Here is a 22221-nt window from a genome sequence, read left to right as displayed (position 1 = left end):
AGATATCGATAAATTTCTTAAGGCATATGATCTGCCCAGATTGAGACAGGAAGACACACACAATTTAAACAGACCAATAACAAAGGAAGAAATAGAAGAAGCCATCAAAAGACTACCAACCAAGAAAAGCCCTGGACTGGATGGGTATACAGCGGAGTTCTACAAAACCTTCAAAGAAGAATTAATACCAATACTTTTCAAGCTATTTCAAGAAATAGAAAAAGAAGGAGCTCTTCCAAATTCATTCTATGAGGCCAACATCACTCTGATCCCAAAACCAGACAAAGACACTTCAAAGAAAGAAAACTACAGACCAATATGTCTAATGAACTTGGATGCAAAAATTCTCAATAAAATTCTGGCGAATCGAATACAAAAACATATCAAAAAACTTGTGCACCATGATCAAGTAGGATTCATCCCTGGGATGCAAGGCTGGTTCAATATATGGAAATCAATAAATGCTATTCACCACATCAATAGACTTAAAGACAAGAACCATATGATCATCTCGATGGATTCAGAAAAAGCATTTGACAAAGTACAGCATCCCTTTATGTTCAAAACACTAGAAAAACTAGGGATAACAGGAACTTACCTCAACATGGTAAAAGCTATATATGCTAAACCTCAGGCTAGCATCATCCTAAATGGAGAAAAACTGAAGGCATTCCCTCTAAAATCTGGAACAAGACAGGGATGCCCTCTATCACCACTTCTATTCAATTTAGTTCTTGAAGTACTAGCCAGAGCAATTAGACAGGCACCTCACTTTTCATCTGTTTGGCAACCAAAGAATGAATAATACCACAAAGTCCTCGATTTGAGGACACACCAATAAGGAGGTTTTTCTTCTTGTCTTCGGGTTCCTTAATATCAGCTTTCTCATACAGAGCCAAAGATCCTATTCCATACACTCAAGCCGGTTTCAACTCCCTCTCAGCTTGGGCATATTTTGCTGCTGCTACCATTTTCATAGACTTGGTAATTTTCTGGATGTTTTTAATTGACTTTAGTCACCTGGTATTATCTTTCAGAGTTGCCATGTTTAAAACTTGGATCCATTGTGACTGCAATGCACTGTCAGACAGCCCAATGATGCTCACCCAAGAGAACAAGGTGGTGGTACCAGTGTATTTGATTTTATTTGCAAGTATTTATTAAAGATTTTTGCATCTATGTTCATCAGGGATATTATTGGTCTATAATTTTCTTTTTGTTTATCAGGTTTGGGTAGTGGGGTAATACTGGATTCTTAGAATGAATTGGAAATATTCCTTCCTTTTATATTTTAAGGAATAGTTTGAGGAGAATTGAAATTAGTTCTTCTTTAAACATCTGATAAAATTCAGTCTTCAGTCATGAATCTATTCATTCATGAGATTTTTTAATTATTATTTTTATACCTTAATTTTGTTTATTTATTTATTTATTTTATGTGGTGCTGAGGATCGAATCCAGTGCCTCACACATGCCAGGCAAGAACTCCACCACTGAGCCACAACTCCAGCCCCTCATGGGCTTTTCTTTATTGGAGACTTTATTACTGCTTCAATTTTATTGCTTATCTTTGATCTGTTTAAATTTTAAAATCTTCTTTGTTCAGTTATAATTTTTCAAAATATTCCCTAACCTTCCTATGAATTTCAATGCTATCTATTGTAATATCACCATTTTTTATTTCTACTTTTAATTATTTAACTCCCTTTCTTTTGGCTAGTTTTTCAATTTTGTTTACATTTTTAAGGAACCAACTCTTAATTTCATTGATCTTTTGTATTGTTCTTTTAGTCTCTATTTCATTTCTTTCTGCTCTGATAGTTACTATTTCTTTCCTTATATAGATTGTATTATTATTATATAGTCTTTGAGATGCATTGTTAGATTATTTATTTGTGATCTCTCCTTTTTTTAAGTGTGAGGATCCATAGCTATAAACTTCCCTCCTAGTGCATCTTTCTCTGTATTCCACAGATTCTGGTGTTTCCATTTTCAACTGATGCTAGAAATTTTTTAACTCTCCCCCTCTCCAATTTCTTCAAGGAGTGATTAGTAATTAAAAAATGTATTGTTTAATATCTAGATGTTTGTGCAATCTGTACCTTCTCTTATTGTTCATTTCTAATTTCATTCCATTTTGATCTGATAAAATGAAAGAAGTTACTTCATTTTTTTGAATGCTTGAAGATTTCCTTTATGGACTAATATATGATCTGTTTTTGTAAAAAGTTCCATGTGTTGATGAAAACAATGTGGGTTCTACAGCTATTGGTTGTGATATTCCCTAGATATCTGTTATGTCTATTTTATCTACATTATAATTTAACTTTGATGCTTCTTTCCCTATTTTTTTTTAAATCTGGAAGACAAATAATGAAGTATTGAAGTAACCTACTAATAATCCATTGGGTTCTATCTCTCCCTTTATTCCCTGAAGTGTTTCTTTTATAAAATTGTGTGTTCCAAAGTTTGGTGCATATATAATTGTTATATATTTTGATGAATTGTTCCTTTTATCAATGTATAGTAACCTTTTTGTCTCTTTTAACTAATTTTGGCTTAAAATTTGTTTTTTCAGATATGCATATAGCTATTCTTAATTGCTTTCTTCTTCCATTTACTTGGAATATTTCAGTTTTTGTTTGTGTTTGCCAGTAAGGTGAGTCTCTTGCATGCATTAGATGGTGGGTCTTATTTTTAATCCAATAAGTCCATCTTATGTAAATAGACTTTATGTATAGAATTATTATTAAAGTATGCACTTGCTCCTCCATTCTGTTGTTTTTCTTCTGGTTGTTTTGGATATTCTCTTTTCTTCTTTCTCTCTTATTCATTTCAGAACTTTGATGGCTTTCTGTTTTAATGTTAAAATTCTTTTTAATTCTCATTCACTTATCTATTCTTCTAGTGATATTTATTCTCACCTATACTCTATGTTTTTTCTTTTCTTCTTCTGCTGGGTATAGGATTTCCATAGGTATCTTCTCTAATGCTGATTTAGTGGTTTATGTTTATCATGAAAGGTCTTTATTTCTTCTTCAATTCTGAAAGATAACTTTTCTGTGTATAGTAATCTGGTTGGCAGTTATTTTCTTTAAGAACTTGAAATACATCATTTCATTCTCTCCTAAACTTTGTAGTTTCTGCTGAGAAATCTGCTATTATCCTGAAGAGTTTGCTTTTAAATATGACGTTTTGCTTCTCCCTTGCAACTTTTATTATTTTTTTTCTTTTTCCTGTACTTTGGCAGTTTGACTATAATGTGGAGACATTATTTTCTGGTCTTGTCTAAATACCTCCTATATCTTTATGTACATGCCAGTTTGAAGACTTGGGAAGTTTTATATTATTATTTCACTGCATAGATTTTCTGTGCCTTCAACCTATAGCTCTTCTCTCACATCTACTATGAACATGTATACATTTGGTCTTTTAATGATGTGCCAGAGATCTTGAATATTCTGTTGATTCCTTATTATTTTTTTATTCATTACTGCCTAAATAATTCTTCAACTTTGTCTTCAAGCCCTATATTTGTTCTTTCATTTGTTCTAGTCTGCTGATAAGGCTTTCAACTAAGTTTTTTAATCTGACTTATTGAGCTTTTCATTTCCAAGATTTTCATTTGTTTCCTTTTTGAAATCTCTATATCTTTATTTTATTGCTTATTTATGTACTGAATTGCCCTCCTTAACTCATTCAGATGTTTATTTGTGTGCTTTGTAATTCATTGAGCTCTTTAAAGATCATTATTTTGAATTCTTTAGTCCAGCTTCTCAACTACTTTGATATCTTTGAAATCAGTTGCTTGAAAATCATAGACTTTAGGAGATGTCATGTTGCTTCATTCTTTTCACATTTCTTGTGCTTCTATGTTGAGATATGCACAGCTATTCAGATACATATCTCTTTGATTTTTATGTGAGAGCCTTCCTAGTAAGTGATCTTCTCTTGATGATGTGCCCTGGGATATTGATTTGTTTTGTTAGCTTTTCTTTGTTGTTTACCATATGCCTGAAAAACAAGTTAGAGGAAGAAAAGTTTATTTTGGCTCATGTTTCAGAGGTTTAGTCTATGTTTGGCTGGTTCCATAGCTTTGGTCATCATGATGGAACATCATAGTGGAAGACTATAATGGAGGAAAGCAGCTCAGGACACAGCAACCAGGAAGTAGAAAGATAACTCCTCCTGCCAATATAAACCCCAAGGCACACTCCCAGTAACCTACATCCTCCAGCCACACCCTACAAGCCTACAGTTGCTGCATAGTTAATCAATATTAGTGGATTAATCCACTAATTAGCTTATACTACTCATAATCTAATCATTTCACCTCTGAAAATTCTTGCATTTTCTCACACATGAAATTTTGGGTGACCTAACATATAAAACATAACATTCCACACCTAGCCCCAAAATCTCATGCCCATTTCACAATACATAATAGTTTTAGTCCATTTTCAAGAGTCCTCACAGTCTTAACAATTCCATCATTGCCCAAAAGTTCAATACCAAAATTTCATCTGAGACTCAAGCAAACTCTCAGCTATGAGAGTAAAAGTTCAAAAGCAAGTTACTTATATCCAATACATAATGGCACTGAGTAAACATTTCCATTCCACAAGGGATTAATAGGGGCATATAGAGAAGAGATGGGACCAAAGAAAGACCAAAATTCAGGTGAGGAAACAAATTTTATATAAATCCATGTCCAGCATATGGGGCATGTGTCATTGTGATGTTTTATGCAAAAGTTTGTGCAGCTTTGCCTCTATGGCTTTGCTGGTTGCAGCCCACAAGGCCTATCTCTTGGCTTATTTCTGCTCAATTTCTGTTGTTTTTCTCAGTAGATATCCCATGTTACTGGCATATCTTAATCTTGGGGGCCTCCACTGAAGCTTCAGCTTCCTGACCACATCTTCATGCATCATCCTCTAAGAATCAGCCCAAAGGGACTGATCCTGCTACATTTTTCCAGGCCTTCCTTTGAAATCTTGGAGGAAGCCTCCATGACCCCCTAAGTCCAATATCCTAAATTCTTGCACAACCAGTACCACGTGGTTGATCCTAAGGCCTGTCATCATCTTGAGCAGTAGCCATGCCTCCTGGGACCCATTTATTCCAGCCACATCCTACCTGCCTACAGTTACTACTCAGTTAATCCATGTGAATGTATTAATCCACTGATGAGGTTTCAACTCTCATAATCTAATCATTTCACCTCTGAAAATTCTTTCATTGTCTCACACATGAACTTTTGGGGAATATCTTATATCTAAATCATAACAATCATTGAGTTTAATTCCAATTGGACTTCATAGTTTAATTTCTCTGTCTTTGGCTGTGATTAGTGGGTTTTCATACACTGTGTACTGTGCCTGAGCCTGAGGGATTCTCTTTATCCGTGGATCTCACAAGAGTGGGGTGCTTTTGTTAGTTCAGGTAAATGTGATTTAGATAGCAGATATAAGGGCTGCATCCTCTGTGTATACTACTCCAGTCTTGTCAGCAATCTATGATCCCATAGGATATGGGAGTGACATATGTTGAGGTCCTTTTCACATATAGTGTCCACAGCCTTTGAATTATATTTCTCTGCAGTTGCTATAAGGTTCAACTTCTAGGAGTAGGACTTCAGGCCCTGTAGCTGTGACTACATGGGAGCTTCTGAATGACAAGGGGCTTTTATCTCCTTCATTCTTTAAATTTAAATATCTACCAAGTTTCAAGCAGGGTTAGATTATGAACTAGAGTAAGGTGTGGTTTCTCTGAGCTGAGCTGGGGGTGTGCCTCACTGGCATACCACCCATCCAACATGTACAAAGTGACAGCTGAGCTGGGAGTGTGCCTCACTGGCATACCACCCATCCAACATGCACAAAGTGACATGTTTGATGCCCAGAATCATAAGAAAAGAAGAAAACATTAACACCACCAGATATACACTTATATGTATATAATTATATATAATTTATTATAATATAATTATTATAACATAATAATAACATATAATTGTATATAGTAATATATATAATTAAAGTAAAATAAAAGCAACCTCAACTACAACACCAAACAACAGAAAAGAAGGGGGCAAAAATAATACAGAATAAATTAAAAAGTTTTTAAAATAATAAAAAAATAAAATTAACTTTGTAAAAGGAGAAAAGTAAAGAAGATATTTTTTAATTTTAAAAAAAGAAAGTGGGAAAGCCAGGACATAATCAAAAATTAAAAAGAATAAAAATGTAGGAGAAGAAAAAACATGAAAAATATTAGGAGAAAATATAAACAAACAAAAAGCAGCATTAACAAAAACTTCATAAAAATTAAAGATTTTTTTCCCTTTTGGGGTGCAAGAGTGAATGTTCATAGCCTATGCTGATCAGAAATGTTTTCTATGTTGTTATGTTTTAGATCTGGAATGTTCCCCAAAGTCCCATGTGTTCAGAGGTGGGCTTTGGGGAAGTGATCAGTTCTGACCTCATCAGAGGATTAATCTATTAATGGCTGAATGAACTACTGGGAAGTGGGGCCTAGTTGGAAGAAGCTAGTCATTGGTAGTGCACTAGAAAGGTTTATCTTCTCTCTGACCCCATACCCCCATCCTGCCTCCCAGCTGCCATGAGCTGAACAGTTTTATTCTTCACATCCTTATGCCATATTGTTCTCCTGCCTCACCTCAGGCTCACATCAATGGAGTCAGCCAACCATGGATGCAAACCTCTGAAATCACAAACAGAAATAAATATTTCTAAGTTGCTTTTGTCAGGTATTTTGATCACAGCAATAAAAAGCTGACGAACACACATGGCTTCTTAGGTTGTACACCCCTTGGAGAGAGCAAAGTCTGGGGGATATTCACCCCTTTTTCCTTCCTTTATGGCATTCACCAAGCAACAAGCAGGAGTGGTTTGTGGCTGGAACCAGTTGGACCACTGCTTAGCTGTCCTACGTGCCAGACCAAGCTAGGGTGGAACTCAGAGCTCCCCAGGTAAAAAGTGACTCGTGGGTTATTTAGGCTTCATATTCAGATAGTGGGGCAGATACTGACACTGAAGTGTATCATCAAACTAACACAGAATGCAGAACTTGTCTAGCACATGTTCCCTCTGGTGTTCTTTGTGCTGTGAACTTGAAGGGGCAGGGTTGATACCAGGCACTGAAGAACCTTTTGTGTCGCACACTGAAGGCAGGAGCTGCTATAACGTTACAACTCTCTGTGCTGGAGGTAGGGAGCCCCATACTATCTATCACCTATGATGGTGTTCTGAGACAGCTACATGTGATGATGAAATCACATGTAACTGCTCATTCCCCTGGACTCCTGCATCTGGCTTTCTGAATCACCAATTTTAAAGGGGAAAGATCTTTCTTCCTTTATTTGTTGCAGTCCCATTTCCCGCTGTATAGAATGCTCAGCAGGTTTGTGTAAGAGGCTCTCTCCTGGGGACAAACTGAGTATCAAGGCATCTGCCTGTTCAGCCAGTGTAATAATATTGTGGCGGGAATCTGGAGGCAGGAAAATGCCTTTGACTCCTAAAGCACTAAGCTCAGACATGACCTTCTCAATATGACTCCCTGTTATAGCCACCATGAGAATAAGCTGGAAAGTACAGAGAATTTCTCAAGAGCTAGTTTGCTACGCAGATCCAAACTCTATTATCTTAAAGGCACTGTTTCTTGTGCTAGTGGTACTCAGTGGGATTCTCTCTCTTTCACCTCTACTTCTGTCCTCTGCCATGCTGCCTTGTGCTCAGTGCTAGAGTGTTCTGTTTCACCCTCTGATCCACTATTCTAAGTCTTTGTGCATTATTAAACTTCAGTGTTCTCTCACAGTAACCCACGTTGATAGTCAGCTAATTCCAGTTTTTGGACTCTATCTTGTGGAGGAGCTGGCCTGGGCTTGGGCCTCTACTGGCCCTTTAGAATCCTCATTGTCATAAATTTTACAATAAGCTCTTTCTGTGTCTGCAATATATATTTATCTTTCTGAGATTTTAAATGAATTATATTAAACCTACAGATAAATTTTAAGAGAACTGACATTTTCTATGCTAAGTCTTCTGATCCACGACAAACTATAACTCTTCAATTATTTAGGCTTTGCTGACATGTAGATTACAAAGATTTATTTTTAAACCTAGCTATTTTATAATAATTATAACTAGTAACTACTGAACATTTATACTCCTACAACACTTAAACATCATCATAGCCATGTGAGGTGGGTACTGTTTATCATTAGCCTAACTATACAAGAAAGAAAGAAGCTCAGATAGGTTAAGCAGCTTAAGAATGAAAGCAAGAAGCTCAGATTAGGTTAAGCAACTTGCTTTGTCACATACTCAGGAAAGGGTCAATCTCGGAATTCAATTCAGGACTGGTTCACATCATTTACTAAGACTTTCCACTCCATTAGCTTTTCTTCAGGTGCTGACCAGAAATTTCTTAGCAAAGGAATTTATACCAGTGTATAAATAAAGAGGGGAACTTGACTATAATAACTAGTCTCTTCAAAAAAGATAAATATCTTATCTCTCCTTTCTTGTTCTTGAACTTGAACAACAGTCCCTTTCCTGGAAATCATCAAGGCTGATGTTGAGTACGTGCCAAAGCTCTTGAAAATGCCTTCTTGGGAACCATGGAGTGAGTGGGGGTAGCAGAGGAAGGAATGATCAAACACAGTATTTCAATTTCCATGATTAGCTGGGACGGCTGGCAGAGCTTCCCACCCCAAGGACAATACTGCTTATCAATCTGCCCTTAAATGGATTCATGTGTGTGTAAAATCCATCTGACATTCTCCTTTTGCAACATGCTGGAATCACGGACCCTCTGGTGAGTCAGAAGGGGCTTTCGCAGCAGAGTAGGAAAAGTTACTTCATGCAGTTGTTTTCCCCAGATGATTAAATTAAGCATATTTCCCTTGGAATTGGAATTTTCTTTTCATTTTTTTCAAATAAACAACACCAGGATTTTTTCTCCTTAATACTACACCACAGACAAAGGAGACATTTGACACAAACACTTTGGGAGCAGAACTTACTGTGTTTATTAGATTTTCCTTTGTTTTCTTGGTTAATCCAAATAAACATTTCCCTCCACTTTTAAAGGAAAAAATATCTGGGGCCAACTTTTTGAGGTTCTCTGCTCTCTTTTTCTATCTTTCTATCCAACCTGTCATCCCACCTCCTGCATCTCACGATTTCTTTTTCTCCACAAGCTCTGCTATCCTTATTGTTTTTATTCTTTTACTTTCAGATAGACGTTGCAGAGAAAGGCACATGTCCCAGCTTTTTCAGTTCTTGTTTCTCCATAAATGGCCCCAATAACTATGCTTTATGCTATTCTGCTCAATAGACTCAAGTTTTGCCCTTATCTCCCTTCCCCCAAAATGCTATGACCCCCTGCCAACTCATAGGCATTATTAAGCCATTTATTAGGCCCTCAAGGTATCAGATAAAGGAGTAGTTTCTTGACTTTTCCCCAGCAATTCAAAATCTGAAGGATTTTCATCATTTGATTCCTGGGTTTCTTTGAGCTATCTCCCTACTTTTCACCTGAGGGCTTTAGTCAGTTGAACAATCTCTCCTATGTTCATCTAACATAGAAGAAAGAAAAATAATTAAATCAGGGTCCTATGTCTAGTTGTCTGTCATTCAAATTCTGTTGAGGTGAAAAGACCTCTTTTTGGAAAGAAAATTGAGCCAGGCCAGAGCTGCCATTGAGCATTGATAAAGTGGACAGATGCTTCCTGGGTTCCAGTAGCCCATCTCTTCTACTTACTCACTGAGCCAGATATTTAGATCCATTTCTCTCCCAATCACAGAAAGAAATGGCACATGAAGCATACCAACTCTCATTTTCCTAGAGAGGAAAATAGCCTGAGTAGTCATGATCAAAGAGAATGGAGGCAAGAGCTGAGGGATACAGGGTCGACATCCTATAGGTGGCTGGTGAAAAGGCATCTTGAGGCAAGAGGAAAACTTTAAGGAAAGGAAGCTGAGATCTCTCAAAGACTAATAGTGGCCATATTGCAAATTTCCCCTGGCTCCCCTAATCAGTATCTAATCACAAATCTCCTGTTCTCCTTGGTTTGAATGTCATTCTCTGCCATGTTTAGGTAATTGTCAAAGAACTACTAGTATGTTCTGACCATTCTACATGTTGTAAATCTTATTTCTTTCATAAAGAAAAATTCATAAGAAACAATAACAAATAACTGAGTTGACCTTTAGCTGGAGGGATATTCTGGGTTCTGACAGCTTCAGGACAAGAAAACATATTCAGGCCACCATTAGTCAATGTCCTCTTTGTGGCTCCAGAAATGTGCCTTCAAGTCACAGAATATGCTGATTGGCTAAACCACAGCAGCTAGTCTGGACTGAACCAGGATATAGCAGATACAAGCATTATGAGGTATTCATAACTTTAATGTTGGCTAATGTTGGCCATTTGTCTCTGTTCCTGCATTTATGGAAATAATGGGGCAGAAGGTAGCTAAACATACTTGGCAAGAAATAAGCTAAGAATGCAGAAATGGAATCTTGCTTGTGAAGAACGGAGGAAATGGAGCAAGAATAAGAGAAGCCTTCAAATAGAAAAAATTCTCAGGGCTCCATAAAGTGTCTCTAACTAGAGAAGAATTAAAAGACAAGTTCCAAGAAGTTTGAGGGGTAGATAACTCTGGTGATTGGGTAAGGCATGGTGAAAGACCAAGGCGTCTGGATCATTCTAGAAGGCAGAAGAGCCAGTCCGACCAGGGGCTACCTCCTAAAGAACAATTTGTCTTTGGAAGATATTCCAGTGTTTTGTTGAATGGAAATACACCCTGGATACACCAATTCCAGTAATGACCAATCAACATTTAAGAGCCTATGCTTGATCAGGATACTAAGATATTAAACCATGAACTCACAGCCCACTGATAGAATTTCAATCACAACCCAAGACAGTCACTGCACTCAGTCTTGGACATTTATCAGTGAAAAAAGCAACATGTTCTCTAGAGACAGATATGTGTTTACCCAAATTCTTTCCCTCCTTTCCCCAATCAATAAGTAGACTACATTTCTCAGTCTTCGTTGTGATTATAGGTGGTTATGTGATTGATTTCTAGCAAATAGAAAGTGAACAGAATTGATGTGTTTGACTCATAGTCCTGACCCTTAAAAAACAACTAAGGTATATTATTCTCTCCATGTTCTCACATTAGTTGACTGGATATAGATTCCCAAGGGAACCATGGAAGCCACATATAAAAGATGATAGCACCCCCATTAGTATGGGTCCTGAATGACTGATCACATAACACTACCATCTGCCCATATCATCCCCATCTAGGTTATATGAGTGAAAAATAATTTTTATTTTCTTAAGCCATTGAGATTTTTTTATTTAATTCTTATCCAAGTTAGCATTACCTTAACACCAAAATCAATGGCCCTTGCCTTTATGGAGGTTGCAGCACAGAGGATATACAGTAGAGGAGTTTCCAAAATCCTACGGAAACATAAAGGATGAAGGGACAAGTTGGTCTAGGGAAATAGAAGATCACAGACTGTTCAAGTAAGAGGAATCATGAAAGAGAAACATATTCCTCCAAAAGAATCAGTGAATCAGATTGAGAGTGGCATATGCAAAAACTGCAATATTTGAGTATGATTGAAGAATATGATTGAAGAGCAAAAGACAACAAAGTTGGGAAAGATTATGGGGGTTTAAGTACTGATGAGAGATAAAAACTGTCAGGCTACTGTATGGATATATGTCTGTGTGGGTTCCAGGGGTTCTAGCCATATTTAGAAACATCTGGAAGTTTGGAGTAGGCCCATATGAGACAGACTCCTTCAGGATATCAATCCATGCCAATCCTTGGACAAAAAAACCAGAAGCCAGGAAATGAAGACTGTGAACTCAGCTCTTACTGTTGGTAAGTCTGATTCCCTGACACAAACCCTGCCCTCTTCCCCTCAACATTCTCACCCACATCCACTTGGGAAGGAGCCCGGTGAGTGGTCTTGCCCTCACCCCTCCCATTTACAGAGGTTGCTCTTCTGGGCAACAATCCACAGACTGTGCTCTGCAGCTGTGGCCTGTGAACACCTTCCAGGATGAGATCTCCCAGGGGCCAGGAATTGAAGGGAAAGAGAAACCACCTGCATGTTCTGTTGTGTCTGATTAATTTCAAACGAATATTCCAATGTTTCAGATGTTCCTGGACAGCCCTCCAACATCCTGCAATTAACCTAAATGGATGTGCTCCATTCAGGAAGATGGAACGAGGGTGATTCTGATCTGAAGGATGAAGAATTAGTAAAACCATAAACTGAACTTTGAGATTACCCAGTTTAAATGCTTGTATAACAGATGAGAAAACTGAGGGTCAGGGAGGGGTCATGGTTTGTCTTACGTCAGAGTGAGTCAGTAGCACAGACAGGGCCTCCAGGTCTCAATTCCCAGCCCAGTGCTCTTTCCACTATACTAATCAAGCATCTAGACCAGTTAGAAGAAACATGTTGAAAGCTACTGATGAAGGAAATAGTGGGTGGTTCCAAGACAGGGAAGCTCAACATCCAGCCAAAATACAGGCAAGGGTCAGTCACATGCTTTCCATTTATAGTCTTTCCACTGGGCTGTGTGTGTCTGGGAACAACAAGGAGAGGAAAAATTAATTTGATCTTGTGCCCAGTCTACTTTGTAGAGGAAGGAGGCAGTCACCTCTCATCTGATTTGAGGGGTCTGAGGAAGTTCTCCTACCCCAGATGGTCTTCCTCATCAGCCTGCTATTTCAGGTAAGTATGGCCTTTCCTGGAGAGTGCCTTCAAACAAGCCATTGAAAGAAAATATTCTATGCAGTTTACAGCCATGAAAATAATATGAATTAGGTATAAATTTGATTTCTAGGAGTTCTTTCAATCTACATTGATAAAAGAAGCAAACTATATAAGCCAGGGACCCAACCAATTGACTGTGGAGTGCTCAGATTTCCTTAGAACTCTTTGTCCATCTGAAGAAAGTCACCCCGCTTTGAAGACCAACTATAGTAAGAAAATAGCCCAGAAACCAAGATGAGACCTATAAATCCAAGCTGCCTTATACTGTAAACTCCAGGGAGCTCTCTTGTTGTACTCTTTAGTCCTGCTCACTACCTTTTTGTTATCTTGATGGCCATGCCGTTGAACTCACTAAATAATCTTCTTTTCACCTATTTCTGCACCTAAGTCCATAGTGATCATTCCCATTCCTGATCCCTAAGGTTAACCTTGTGGGTGGAAGTTTGCAAAGCTTTTTCTCCCTGTAGCTTACAAAGTAAATAATACAGGTAATACCATGCTCCTTATTTTACAAATAAACAGCCTGTGGTTCAGAGAGATTAAGTAACTTGCACAAAGTCACATAAGCAATAGAAGTCATTGTTAAGTCAAACTGGAAACTGGAACCTAAGTATTCTTTGTGCCTCCAGATCCTTTCCTTGTTATTTTTTTACACTATATTTCCCTTATCCACCAAGCATAAATTCATTGATAATTGGGTTGGTAGAAAAAGGAATTCCATGATCTCATAAGTATTTGCTTCTTTTTCAACTCCCTTGCAGGATACTCTAGGCATATCAGCATAGTGGAGACTCTGAGAAGAAACTTGTATAATCCAGAGTTTTAAAAAGGTATTAATTGAGCACTTGCTGTGCCAGACCCTGTGCAAAGTATTTTTTTAATATTTATTTTTCTGTTTTAGGTGAACGCAATATCTTTATTTTACATTTATGTGGTGCTGAGGATCGAACCCAGGGCCCCACATGCTCTAGGTGAGTGCTCTACCACTGAGCCACAACCCCAGCCCTGTGCTAAGTATTTTTATATGCATTAGCTTATTCTACTGTAAGGAAAATAAAAAGAGATACAGAGACAAGATATAGAAACAGGAAAGATGAAAGAATGGCAGAATGGCCAAGCAGCTAGCTTTATTTTTATGTACAGGTACTTTAGGTCATTGGCCTCATTAATACATATTGTTCATTGTAGTACTAGGCAGATTACAGATTTAGCAACATTATGTAGCTTATTCCTCAGTTACGTACTAAGTTGCAATGTGCAATGTTAGGAGCTTTGTGTAGCTCTCAAGAAAGTCCATTGCATAAAGTTATTGTTACATGGACATGTTACATGGACAGTGAAACATTGTGGTTGTCTAACAAGGGAGTTCCTTTATTCCCAGGAGCTGAGTGCCTGAGATCAAGGTCGAGTCTGACAATACTCTAGCACAGAGCCTCCTCATGAAGGGCATTGTCACAGCAGCTAGACATTGCACAGGTATTAGTTATTTGACTAGTTTCTAGGAGAAACTGCAAAGCATTCTAAGGGTGGGACAAGGGTGCCTGTTGCCCCCCAGGAATGTGCTCACCAGAGGAACACTTCCTTGTATACTTCCATGGTAAGAATCCCTATATTCTACCCTCCAAACAATCTTATGATCTTCATAATATGCTTATCCCTACTTTATTATTGATGAAACCAAGGCTCTGAGACATAAGGTTACTTGTCCAAGTTCATACACTAAGAGCATGATCAGAAATGTTGTCAGACTCAGCAGTCTAACTCTATATGGAATTTGGTCACATATATTTTGTGACCATGAGCCCTCTTTATATCCAACAGTACTAGCCTTTTTCAGGGGCAATTTTGAGAAATATTGTCCCCCATTTACCAATCTCTTAGCAACAGACTAGCTTTCTTCCAACAGTCTTATCCTCAATAATCAGAATAATCCAGAAATAGTGAGCAACACACCCACAGGCTGGTAAATAATACAGATATTTGGCTAGAGAGAGAGAAAAAAAACTGTCTAGAGAATGTGACCACTGTGCCAAGAGAGCCATCAGACACTGGAGTTCTGAAAGACATTATAGAAGGACATCACAAACTAAAGAGGCCTGCTTCAGTTTTGCTCTACATGCTTAGAGGTAGAATTATAACTGAATTTGCAGTTGAATCAACAAGCCCTTCTCTCTACCCAGCAGGGAAGCTGGAGCAATATATATCCACTATACAGGCTGCTGATGATTGCAATGCCAGAAAAATGGACCAAGGTTGATCAGTAAAACTGAGAGTAGCAAGTAAAACCACTGTGAAATGGTCCTGCCATTAGGCATGGGCACTTGTGTGTGTATGCACATGTGCATCATGTATGTATGTGCACATGCACACATGTACACACATGAATTCACAGTGCCAAAAAGACTGGCTGATGAGGTCAGTTGTCAAACAACCATGACTAGTTGTTAGTGGAGAGGGGGATAAAGTAAGTTAAAAGGAAATACATGACTAAATTGGTCAGTCAATTTAACCCAGTCAGTCACAGAAAAGCTCCCATAGACACAGCTCAGTTGTCTTTGGGGATATGGGGAGTGATAATGAGGCACAGAACCCAGGGGAAAAGAGGTGAATTGCAACACAAATAATTTAGGTTAAATGTAAGGGGAAAGTTGTTGTTTTTGTTTGTTTGCTTCTGTTTTACAACAACAACAACAACAAAACATGTTTTACATGTCCAAATGTCTCCATTGAAAGAAATTTCACAAGCAAAAAAAAAAAGTTTTCAATAAATAATCTGAAAATTAATGTTTGTAACACATAGGCCAGACTAAGGGTTGTAGCCTTAGTATTTCTAAATGCTCTTATAATTTGATATGAAAATAATAATCCATGCTATGGTAAATGGCAAAGATTCTAAATAATTGTATTACTGTAGAAAATTTCTATCTGGTAAATCAAGAGTACCAGTAGAAATGGCCAAGTTGTATAAAACAACTCAAGCTTCTTAGTTTCACTAAGATCAGGAAGAAACACTTTAATTTAACAAGGAAATACCTTTGACCCTTCAAACTGCAAAATAAAATCTTAATAGCACTCAATGATGATGAGTACTTTCATACAATGCTGGTAGAATTGTCAATTGCCTCAACTTTTTCCATTCTGACACTTAGTAGTTACAAAAATCCTAAATGTACATATCCTATGAAACAGAATTTTCATTGTGGAGAGTATATTCTACAGAATTGAAAGTACAAGTAAATAAGGATGCTATATATATAAAATAAATGCAAAGGAGCATTATACAGTAGCTAAAAATTTTCAAAATGACATAATATCCATTAAGAGAATGGTAAACAAATTAAGTTACATCTTAAGAGAATATTCTTAAGTATTTTTAATGGATTAGGTCTATGGTATTGACTTGGAGGAATGTCTGTGACATATTGTAAAATAAAATCAAGTATAATAATATTTATATTGTTATCTCATTTGTGCAAACCAAAAAAAAGGGGAGGCCTATGCATTTATGTGTGTGCACATAAGGAAAATTGTGGCAATACATACATAAAGCTAATAATATTTATTACCTTTGAGAAATAGAATTGGAGGAGGAAGAGGGGAAACTAGTATATTTTCCTTCATACACTGCTTTATTTTTTGTTACAAAAGAATATATTGTTTTTGAAATAGAAAACAGTAATACTTTTATTTAATATGGAAGAAATATCACCTTTTTAGTTACCAAAAATAAAGTAAAACTACTTAAAGGCATTTTCCACTCTGAAAATACTTTATCCCTATTCCCCACAGTCTATTAGGAAACAACAGATGGTACTTTCCCACTTCTAGAGCCACTCCATGTAAATACAAGAGAAAGAATCCTTTCTCCCCACTGATTAGAAAGTCTGTCACAGTGGAAGTTGGGCTCTTTGGAAACTATGTTTTGGAATCAGGGCCAAAGGCCATTGTTGACGCCAGGGGTCAGATGACAGAGGGTATGTTCATCATCCAGGGTGTGTAACTTCAACTGAAATATGAAGAACCTGGTTTCTTTTGTGGCTCATAAACCAGTTCTAAAGGCATTTCCCCAAAACGAAGTCCAAAATGTTTGGGCAGTAGCAGCCACTTTAGTGTAAGTATTTTTCCCCAAGGTTGCTATTTGGAAGGACAACACTCAACCACTTCAAAGTCGTTCTAGTCTGTTGATGTAAAAATATTCTGGGCTGTTGATATAAAAAACACAAAAAGTCAGCCTCATTTTATAGCCACATCAAGTCTGCTAAGTGCAATAACTACCTAATCCTGGATATTTGTACTTTTAATTCAACCTCAGAGGGTAATTGCTTCAGTTGCTTCAAGTGACTTTTCAACTTGCTTTTGCAGAGTTCCTCTAATGTCACTACATCCTTAGAGCACTGAGCCCTGCACATTTAAAACTAACCTCATATAGAAAGCCCAAAGGGTATTGTGGTTACTATTTATGCTACCACCCTTACTGAACAAGGTTACTACCTTTGAGTGTGTATCTACTATGATCCCGGTATTGTGTCAAGTGATAAAGAAATAGAGTCACCACCAGGTGATCAATTTGCCTAAGCTAGTACGATTTGAAGCTGGAGATTGAAACCAGTCTGATTCAAAAGCCCTTTGCCCTTAACCTCTCTATTATTTGGCCTTAAGGACCACAAAAGTTCTATAGCTTCAGCTCTCAGTCCCATTCATTCATGAATGCATGCATTAATTCTACCAATCATACTACTTACTATTATGTGCACCTACTATATACCTACTGTGTGTAAAGCATTGTGCTGGGGATACAGAGAAAAATGAGATGCCATTTCTATGCTTGAGAAACACACTCTGGTGTATGATATATATAAATGACCATAGATCCAATATAGCATGATTTTATATATATATAACTAGGGATGCATGGGGTTATACATAAGAAGCATCCAGCCCTACCTGGCAGCAAGAAGAAGACAGTTTCAGGTTCAGAGAAGGCTTGGAAGGAAAAACAGCTTCTCAGCATATCTAAAGGTCAAATCATGGATAATCAACTTTCTTTATAATTTCTGTTAGAATCTAGAAAGTGTAAGATATAAGAAAGTCCCTAAAAGAGGAAAGGGTGGTAAGAACCACATGACAAGAATGCAATCTTTCCTGAAAAATGGTTAATGACCTTTAAGTTCCTAAAATTACTATGTGATCACTTATTAGATTACTTATTAGATATTTTCCCTCATTTAATTGGAAACAAAAGCAAGGCACTTGATGGATTGTAAGAAGTCCAAAGCCATCAAGAGCATGGGAGTTCCTTGAATTGCTTGAAATATGCAGTCAGGGAACTGTGGGTCAGCTTTTTCACATCTGATGTGCATGAGAAAGATTCTCTATCAAAGATTATTTGAAATATATTATGAGATGGAAACTCAATGTGTCTCAGAATTAATGTCCCTTTAAATCTTACTTTATGTTGCCTTTTCTTAAAAAGACATTGACTACTCAGGGCTAATAATTGATATTGATTTGATTATTTTAATGAAGGGTTTTCTTTCACAAAATAAAGACTGAGTTACATTAATCTAAATTCTCTTACAAAGTGACCATAGTGAGGGCTGACAAGGCCCAAGTGTTTACCTAAGCCAAAAAATTCCACATATTTACTATGGGTAAATATACTATGGGTATATTTACTATGGGTAAGCAGATGAAAGGAGTCAGGTTCTTTCAGGAGGTTAATGAATACAGCTGAGGAGGACAAGTTTGTGACTGTGGGCTCACTAAGTCTCACCAGGTGTAGTAAAAAGCACTATGTATAAGGGTAGCAGTGAAAAACGCCCACTTTTGCTGAAAAGAAAAAAAAAAGAAGAAAAAGAAGCCAGCTGTATCCTTCCAGTGGTAATTCTATGGCATGAGTTTTATCTGTCTTCCTCTAGAATAAGACAAACCAATAACAACCACTGATGTGGAATCCATAGCTTCTATGGGAAAGTTTTGCTTTATTCAATGCATCAGGGGGTCTATTCTCAGAGAGCTCATTAACTTAATTGGATTTACACGTCAATTATCTCACGACTCATTCTGCCATCCTATAAAAGAGAATGGAGGAAATAGCCAATTTAGGCCAGTTATCTGTTGCTCTGTAAGAAACTACCACTAAAACTTAGTGATTTATAACAACTACTATTTATCTGGCTCATAATCCTATAGTTACTAAGATGGTTCACAGGGCCAGGGATAGAGTGAGGGAAATGAGCTGCCTAGGACATAAAACTAAAGGAGAGACACTCACTCTCACACTCATAAAATTGTCAACCTTGGACTTGTATGACTGTAGGAATGAGTGCCTCCTTCCATCCTGTGCCCATTTACCTTAGCTTAGTCTCAGACCTGATGTTTCTGGTCTAAACCAACTGGGATAATCTGTGCTGGGATCCATTTATTTCCTTTTCTTTTTTACTTTAAAGAGATTTCCGCCCCCCACCCCAATTTTTTTTTTTTTTTGGCCAAGAAATTTTAGCTCTACACTTTTTTTTAAAATTTGCTCTTTTCAGATATACATGACAGTAGAATGAATTTTGATGCATTATACATACATGAAGTATAATTTATTCTAATTAGAGTCCCATTCTTGTGATTGTACGTGATGTGGAGTTTCACTGTTCATGTATTCATATATGAACATAGGAAAGTTATGTCCAATACACTCTACTGTCTTTCCTATTTCCATTCCACCTCCCTTCCCTTCATTCTCCTTTGTCTAATCCAATGAACTTCTATTCTTCCCTGTCCCCGCTTATTGTATATTAGCATCCATATATCAGAGAGAACATTCAGCCTTTGGTTTTTTGGGACTGACTTATTTCATGTACCATAATAGTGTCCAGTTCCATCCATATACTGGCAAATGACATAATTTCATTCTTCTTTATGGCTGAGTAATATCCCATTTTGTATTTGTACTACATTTTCTTTATCCATTCATGTATTGAAAGGCACCTGGGTTGGTTCCATAGCTTAGTTATTGTGATTTGAGCTGATATAAAACATTGATATGGCTGTGTCACTGTAGTATGCTGATTTTAACTCCTTTGGGTATATACCAAGAAGTGGATAACTGGGTCAAATGTTGGTTCCATTCCAAATTTTCTGAGGAATCTCCATATTGCTTTCTATAATGGTTGTACCAGTTTGCAGTCTCACCAGCAATATATAATAAGTGTAACTTTTCCCCCACATCTTCACCAAAGTTTATTGTTACTTATATGCTTGATAATTGCCATTCTCCACACTTAATTTTGCAGGTCATACAAAGATTATGTTTGCCTATGGTTTATTTATAATAATCTGATTTTTTTAATTTCTTGATTTTTTTCTGTAACCAGAGATATGAAAAATTGTGATCTATATGTGTAATAAGAATTGCAATGCATTCCACTGTCATATATAAATAAAAAATTAAACAAAGAACTGAAGAGGTTTATAAAAACAGTTGAAATGATAGAAATTAGACAGCACTTTAGAATGCTTACTTGATTTACTAGTTGAAAGAATTAGAAATCATCTCTACATCAATTTTCCAAAGGTGAATTGGCCCAAAGGTGAATTTCAGAAATTGAAGAGAATGTATCAATTAAATAAAATAATTTTAATCAAGAGTAGACCAGATAAGGATTCTCTCCAGACTGCTTCAACCAATCAGGAAGGAATTTCTTCACTGAGGAAATAAGATTGGATTATTTACATCACTTATGCATTCCTCGGTTTCACACATAGACTTTCAAAAGACATATCTTGTGTGTGAATTGCTCCATAAATCTCTATCTTGAAAGGGACAATTCTAACATTTCCAGAGTGCACGCAGCACAGGAGGGCTTAGGGATTTTACCTAAAGCAATTCCTCCTGTGGGTGAGGTTGAGAATTTTAGAGACAAATCAGCATTAACACTTTCCCCTAAATATTTAAACATGATCTTGCCATAAAATGTAAGGACTACTTCTGCTTGAAATTGAATTGTTCTCCAAACAATTATGCATTCAGCTGCATAAATGAAAAAAAGTTACCAATTTTCTAATTTGGTTCCAAGTAAAATTCAGAAATATCTACATATTTCCTCCTCTTTCTAAGCTTATTTCCTATTTCACTCACTCCAATATCTGTGTGGCATTTGAAGCCTGACACAACCACCATCTTGCCCCAAATCTGTCTCCAAGCAATTATATGGCACTTTGAAGATGAGGAAAGATGCTTTGGTCCCTTCTTGGAAACTCTAAAGAGCAGAGTTCTGAAGAGTGTGTTCCTTGCCTGTTAGTTTTCTGTCAAACACTGACAACACTGACGTAGGCAAACAGGGAGACAAAGGACCAGTTGGATGACTGTAGAATCAGTCACCTTACATGGTGTGCAAGTTTATTCCCAAACAAGTCACTTGGAGCAATTATCAAAGACAACCAGGGTTTATTCTGAGAAGTGTCAGCAGTCTCAGTCACTCTTTCTTCCCTGGAAATCATTCCAAAGAGGATCTGAGAGGTTCATTTTCACGTGGTGGAACCAGAGAGCACATTATTCACTGGCGAGATGAGCTGACTGCATATTATCCATTGACATTTATTCCCCAGGCAGACCATCAAAATGCAGCTGTTGGGATAATCATGGGAAATGTATTCTCACACATGTAAGATGGTCCTCTTCAGAGGAAAGATCTTACAACTGAGGCAGAGCTTATTTATGATTAAGTGCTGAAGCCCCATTTGAAGAAAACTCCCCAATGGTTGTTTTGACAAAGAATCTCAAGTGGTAATGGGAGGACTAGGGGAAAAACTACCCCAGACCTTACATGACAAACAGCTTGCCCAAGACATGGATCAATTGCACCAAACAGTAGGTATTTCCTGTCATTATTTAGGAGCAATGTCTCCCTTTCACCGAATTTTGACTGAAAATAGGAAATATAAATAGGTCCTTTCAAAACTTTGGGCAATTAACTCCAGCATTCAAAGTTTCCAAACTCTTTCTGTGACCTTCTTTATGATCTCTAACAACATTGCTCATTTTAGGGAAAAAAAAAGACATTTATTTAAGTGTGCTCTTTAGGTACTCACACTGACTTAATAATGTTTGGTAATGTATCAACACATTTTTGAAATACAATTGATTTTAGTCACTTCCCACAGGTGAGAAGTCAGATAGCACCTGAGTTCATCAGGATAATAGCCTGTAGCTTATAGTTGGGAAGAAGAAAAGTCATTGGATTGTATCAGAACGCAGGAAGGTTAGTAAGGGAGAGTTCGAATGCTAGCCAAAGGAGTTTTATCCCCAGCTAAAAAATATTTTCCTCTGCCTATAAAATTCCTAAGTGTTTTTGATTTTGTGTTGTTGTTGTTGTTGTTGTGGGTTTAGTAC

The sequence above is a fragment of the Spermophilus citellus genome, assembly GCF_964194105.1.
Source record: "Spermophilus citellus genome assembly, chromosome: X".
Taxonomy (NCBI): domain Eukaryota; kingdom Metazoa; phylum Chordata; class Mammalia; order Rodentia; family Sciuridae; genus Spermophilus; species Spermophilus citellus.
The sequence above is the reverse complement of the archived record's forward strand: the minus strand, read 5'-3'. Positions refer to the sequence as shown.